Raw genomic sequence first — 6,748 nt, forward strand, 5'->3', positions numbered from 1 at the left:
TAATGATTAAGTGTGGTTTTGGACAGACCTAAATTAGTTAAAAGTCATACATTCACTTATTAATATTTATGAGCAGATATTGTCCTAAGGCTAAGGAGGCAGAGATAGATAAGACTCAGTTTCTGCCCCTACCAGGTTGTGCAGCAGGGTGAGGATCTAGGAAAGGGTAGGAAAGGAGAGACATAGAGATGCTGATAATTACAAGAACTCCTTCCCCTACTTTTTTTTAAAATGTGAAATATTCTTTATTCTGCTATGGAAAGTAAAGGTCTAATTGAATCTTTCGTTTAATCAGCAAGCATTTGTTGAATGCCTGCTTTGTGCCAGGCCCTGTTCCAGGTTCTAGGACTGTAAGGGAATCCATTTAAGGAACACCCCGAGGATAATGTTGGGAAGATCAGAGAAGCACCCTACCTATTCTGTCTTCACCCTTTTCCAACGCTCTCTCAACGCCTCCTCTGGGGATGGATGCCAACATCACAAGATGAGGCAGCAACAATTTCTAATTCTTTCTGGATTAGAGGAGGATATCCTCTCTAAAAGGAACTTCAGAAGTAATCAGATGGACGATGTAAACATCACCTTCAACCATGCCAATCATTTGTTTCCCCTGGCCTTTCTTTGAATAAACACACAGGTTTACTCATGGCAGTGAGGCAGCACTGGAAGAAGAAGGGAGAAATAGGACAGCCAGATTATGGTAACTTTGCTAATGACCTATTGCTTGTATCTCTGTTGGGTCATCTTCTTTAGTAAATGCAAGCCAAGGCTCAAAAATGAATGGAGGCTACCAAAATTGGTGAGAGGTCTGGCCCAGGCAATGGCAGGGTCTTATCTCCCTCCCCATCTGATACTCAGTGATGATATCTGTACAAATAGTCCCATAATGCTTTTTACCAAGTAGGGTTCTCTCCCCAATACTTTAGTTTATTGAATCATGTAGAAAAAGTGATAAACTGTTTGCATAAACATAGATATTTCTTCTAGGTATGAAGGAACTGTTTGAAATCATTAGATGGAAAATGAGACTTGCAGTAGTTGAAGAAAAGAGATAGATTTTATCTGTAATATGAAAATATTTCCAAAAGTACATAAATGGGTTAGACAAACAAGTTTGCGAAATAACATAGGGTAGGTTGGATATCATTTATGTTTTTAAAAAAAGAGGGAAGGGGACAATGATAATGGCTAATATTTTATAGCGCTTGCTCTGTGCCAGACACTGTTCTCAGTGCTTTGCTGATCCTCAAAATGACCCCAGGAATTAAGTATTGTTACTATTTACATCATAGAGATTTGAAAACGGGGGTATGGAGAAGTTGAATGTCATGCCTAATGTCACGCAGCTAGGATTTAAACTGAGGCAGTTAGTCTGCAGATTCTGGAACCAAAGCTTTGCAATAATTCTACAGGCACAGCCATACAAATACAAAGGCTTCAAAAAAAAAAAAAAAAGATACACACTGAGTGGAAAATCATAGTAGTCTTTGGAGAGGAACCAAGAATGGAACGTGGGCCAGGGTCATTTTAAACATTCTCTTAGCTGAAATGTTTGAAGCTCTCTCACCCCCTCCAAAAGAAAGTGATTTCATGTTACTTCTGTTAAATTTATTTCTAAATGATTGTTTAAATATTTTTAAAAAATCAATCTTGGGGTCAATGTAAGTGATTTTGACCAAAATTATTAGATTATGTTCTTTTCCTAAATTTCACGTTGATTTTAGTATTGTTGAGAGCAGAAGAATTGTGTTCATCTTTCCTCTTGGTCTGTCTCATGAATTTTTTTTTTTTAAGATTTTATTTATTTGCTTGAGATAGAGAGAGCAAAACCAAGGGCAGTAGCAGAGGGAGAGGGAGAAGCAGACTCTCCGCTGAGCAGGGATCCCGATGTGGGGCTCAATCCCAGGTCCCTGAGATCATGACCTGAGCTGAAGGCAAGCACTTAACTGACTGAGCCACCCAGGCACCTGTGTCATGACTTCTGATGAAATCTTATTTCAGAGATGAAAAGTTATTTCAGATTGTATATGGAACAATGGGAGACATATTGGTAATTTCATGGCTAAAATATTTTTCAAGTTCAGAAACTGAAGTCCAGGTGACCATGTCAGATCAAGCATTAGGTATTGAACCAAGTTAAGAGGGGATTTGTCATTTAATTACAAAAATGAAAATTTTTAAAGTTTCATGTATATTAATAATTAGGAAATAGTAGTGTATAAACAGACCAACAGGAGACAGATAGAGATATATTTAAATCTTTGAACATACAGATATAAATATAGATATATCTAAATCTCTGAATATCTAGAAATTAAATATCTATATGGAGAGAGATTTGTCTCTATAGAAGATAGGTAGACAGACAATGAGAGAATAATTTATTTTAAGAACTTGGCTTAAACAATTGTTGGGGCTGGCAAGTCTGAAATCGGTAGGACTGGTGTGCTGGAAATTCAGGTAAGAGTTGATGTTGAAGTCTTGAGCCCAGTATCTACAGGGCAGGTCAACATGCTGAAAACTCTGTCAGGGTTTCTCTGTTGTAGTCTGGAGGCAGATTACTTCTTTTTTTGGAACTCTCAGTCTTTGCTGTTAAGGTCTTCAACTAACTGGATGAAAGCCACCCACATTATGAGGGAATCTGTTTTTAATTAAAGTCAACTGATGGTAAAGATTTTATTCAATTATTTATTTACTTACTTATTTTTTATTTGTTTGACAGAAAGAGCAAGAGAGCACAAGCAAGGGGAGTAACAGAGGAAGAGGGTGAGGTAGGCTCTCTACTGAGCAGGGAGCCTGATGAGGGGCTTGACCACAGGACCCTGGGATCATGGCCTGAGCCAAAGGCAGATGTTTAACAATTTGAGCCACCCAGGTGCCCCTTATTTATTTTATATATATATATATATATATATATATATATATATATATATATATAGAGAGAGAGAGAGAGAGAGAGAGAGAGAGAGAGAATGCACAAGCAAGCAGAGCGGCAGGCTAAGGGAGAGGAAGCAGGCTTTCCCGCTGAGCAAGGAGCCCAATGTGGGGCTCCATCTCAGGATCCTGGGATAGTGACCTGAGCTGAAGGCAGATGCTTAACCGAATGAGCCACCCATTCCAACCCCCCTTTTAAAAAGATTTTACTTATTTACTGAAAGTCAACTGACTATAGATATTAATTACACAAATACCTTCACTGCAACATCTAGACTAGTGTTTCACCAGACAACCAGGCACCATAGACTCCTCAAATTGACACATAGCCATTATGAATAAATTCCAATTTGAACTGAATTCTGACAGCTCAAGAATATATATGTTAGAGAGAATGTGGGTCTTGTGATTTTTTTCTTTTAGGATGACTGGGGTTTGAATTTACTTTAGGAGACTCAGTCATTTGAGGAAAATCTTTGTTGGACAGTACATTTGCAATATATTAAAGCCGTTCCAATAACTAGTTTTGCTTAACACAAGTTGAGTCATGAGATGATCCTGAGTTATTGCGTAGCAGTTGAGATAAGGCTAACTGAAAAATGCACACAAATTTGTGAAGCTAAACAGCAAATACACTGGTAACCTCATTGCAATCCAGCATTTGTAATTTTGCTCCTAAAGAGAGTTAACTTATGCATGACGTGTTCTCTGTTCCCCAGTGAAGGCAGTCAGCAATGAGGGGTTTTCAACTTACTATAAGCACTTAGTTCTGTCTCTTATAGCTCACCTACAGATTAATTTATACAAATGATTTCAGGATAACCTCCATCTCACAAGTTTAAATTACTAAAGAGAGTATTTTGTTACCGATAGTAGTAAACATACTAGTAAACTAGTAAACATTTTTCTGATTTAGGACTATAGGTTTAATTAACAAAAGGTTATTCATATTTTCACTTTATTTATTTATTTATTTAAAAAAATTTTTTTTGAGATTTTTATTATTTATTTATTTGACAGACAGAGATCACAAGTAGGCAGAGAGGCAGGCAGAGAGAGAGAGAGAGAGGAGGAAGCAGGCTCCCTGCTGAGCAGAGAGCCCAATGTGGGACTCGATCCCAGGATCCCGGGATCATGACCTGAGCTGAAGGCAGAGGCTTTAACCCACTGAGCCACACTGGCGCCCCATATTTTCACTTTAAAGAAAATTATATACTACCTAAAAAGATACTTCAAATGGCTTTCTACCACTGCAAAGCAGAGGAAGAAGGGATAATGTGTAGTGCATGTCGTTGTGTGGTCAGTGGTGGCCTTTATCTTATTTCTTACCTTTAAGGTAGGTGTTATTGGTTCCTTTTACAAATGAGGAAAATTAGGCTCAGACAAGTCAGAAATTTGCTCAAGGTCACCAGAAAGCAGCAGACCTCCTTCAAGGCCTAAACTCATTTCACCAGACACAGTTGAAACACAGAAGGAATTAAAATGCTTGCTCCCGCGTTTCTTACAAAAGAAAGGTGATTTATTCCTATCTTATCTTGCTTTTGTCTCCTTTTTCACTGTTGGCACAGGTTTTAAGGGCAAAGGTCTTCCTCTACACATATAGCATTTCTTCCTAGGCAAGTGCAGCACGTTGGACTGTTTTCATTATATTTTTATTACATTGCAGTTTATTTTGGGCAAGATCAATTCAACTTGTCTCTTTCCAAATTACCACTGGAATAGACTAGCAACTGTGAGAGTACCTCTGTGATGGGAGTAGTGGGGATACAGGTGGGGGTTGGAGGGTACACAGCGGAGGGGGCAAAGGACTCCTTGGGTGGGACTTCAAAGGCACTGATGAATGTTTTTAGTTATAAGGGGGGAAAATGGAAGTCCTCTCCTTTTCTCTGTTTCTTCTTTGGTCACCCGTTTGATGCAGCCTGTACACTGCAGCTGGTGCAAAACAATTTTAATTAGATAGGCACTCAGGTCAGGGTTGCACTGCAGGCTTGCGCCTTCATCTACTTGTGCCATGAAGATAAATCTGTATTTTGCAGCCGTAGAGTAAGTATTGCTAGATGTTTTTGATTGCATAGTTTTGCCCTTGAGATATATTCACAAACTGAAAGGGTACTAGTCATCACCTAGACCAGTGGTTTCTGAATGTTTTTTCTGTAGGACAGACTGTAAATTCCTACTTGCAAGCCCAGGAGGCAAAGCCAAGTGGAGGTGCTGCTCTCATGCAGTTCCTAGGCTCTCTTCTGAGCCTTTAAAGTGCTTCCTTGGAGCCCCTATTTTAAAACTGTTAGTCTGTCTACTCTCTCATTTTATAAATTTCTTTGACAAAAAACATTTTGAGCAAATACTGTGTGTCCAGCACTGTACTAAGTTTGGGAAAAACTGGGCCTCAAATAGGAGTACGTTCTGGTCCCTGGCTCATCAGGGGAGACAGATGATTACAACACAATAGTAAATCACTGAAACAAAGGTACATATGATATTATGGAGGCATGGAATGGGGGGCTCCTTCATTCATTCTAGGGCATTGAGTTGAGTCGGAGCCTGAGTCTCTAAGATGGAACAAATGATCTAGAAGGGCAGTTAATTTGGGAAGGTGTGGAGGACAGTATAATTCAGACTGAAGAATGGAACGAGTTAAGTCGCTAGGGGCATATTCTGGAAGATACAAGTTGTTTTATGTAACAGATAGTGCTATGGGAATTGATGAAGAGGGCATAAGCCTTGTCTTGATTCTTTAAAAAATAGGGAGCCACTGAAGGCCTTAAGGAAATGAGGTCAAATTTACATTTTAGATTGCCAACAGGGACTATGAATCTGATGAGAACAAGGGAGGTTGGAAGGTAAATCAGGAGATTATGGCAGTGGTTCTGACAGAGAGCATAAGAGTAAGAGCAAGTTTAGGGGGAAAATGATGTATTCATTTTGAGGGTCGAGGTACAGATGTCCAGCATGACTGGATGGATACCTCTTGTCTGAAGCCTTGAAGAACACACTGTGATCCTATGCGTAGAAAGGGACTGGAGAGATGTAGGAAAGGTTAAGTTTGGTTAACTCTTGGTTATTATCTTAATCCTTTTCTATACACTGAGCATATATTACTTTCATAATCAGGGAAAAGCATAGTTTTAGTTTTTAAATTGCTGATTTAGCTCCCAACTTTGTTATTTTCTTTAATCAGGTTGGCACCATACCATATATGGAATATCCTGCATCTTCACTAAAAATTGTATTTGGAAATGATACTATGCAGCCATTAAAATCATGCTTCTAAAATAAATACACAAATATTTACCAGTCTTCTTACACCAAACTTCATGATTTATTTAGTTGGGTCCTATGCAGATACAGTGATAGAAAAGTCTTGAGAATGAACCAGCATGTTTACAGCATGTCAAGTACTCTCTTGAATGGAGTAAGGTCTCTGTCACTAGTGATGGTATAATAAATGTGAAGCTGAAATCTAGCTCTGGTCTCCTCAAAGTCTGACTCACAGAAGCGTGGTAAGGAGATACAGCCTTTTCTGATATTGCCTGGGAATGATGATTCTTGCCTAAAAACAGCAAAGTTGGATGGTCTTTATTTGAACTTTCTTGCCACAAATAGGTCATAATCTGTTATCAGAATCTACCAAATTGAGAGCTGTCTTTAGTGGGACACACATACTCAAAAGCTATCTTTGAGCATTTGGTACTTTAAAAAAATACGTATTTGAGAGAGCACACGCTAACACATGCAAGCTTGCAGGAGGTGATCTGGAGGCGGGGAGAGAGAGATAGAGATAGAGATAGAGATAGAGAGAGAGAGAGAGAGAGAG

The sequence above is a fragment of the Martes martes genome, assembly GCF_963455335.1.
Source record: "Martes martes genome assembly, chromosome: 2".
NCBI classification, from domain to species: Eukaryota; Metazoa; Chordata; class Mammalia; order Carnivora; family Mustelidae; genus Martes; species Martes martes.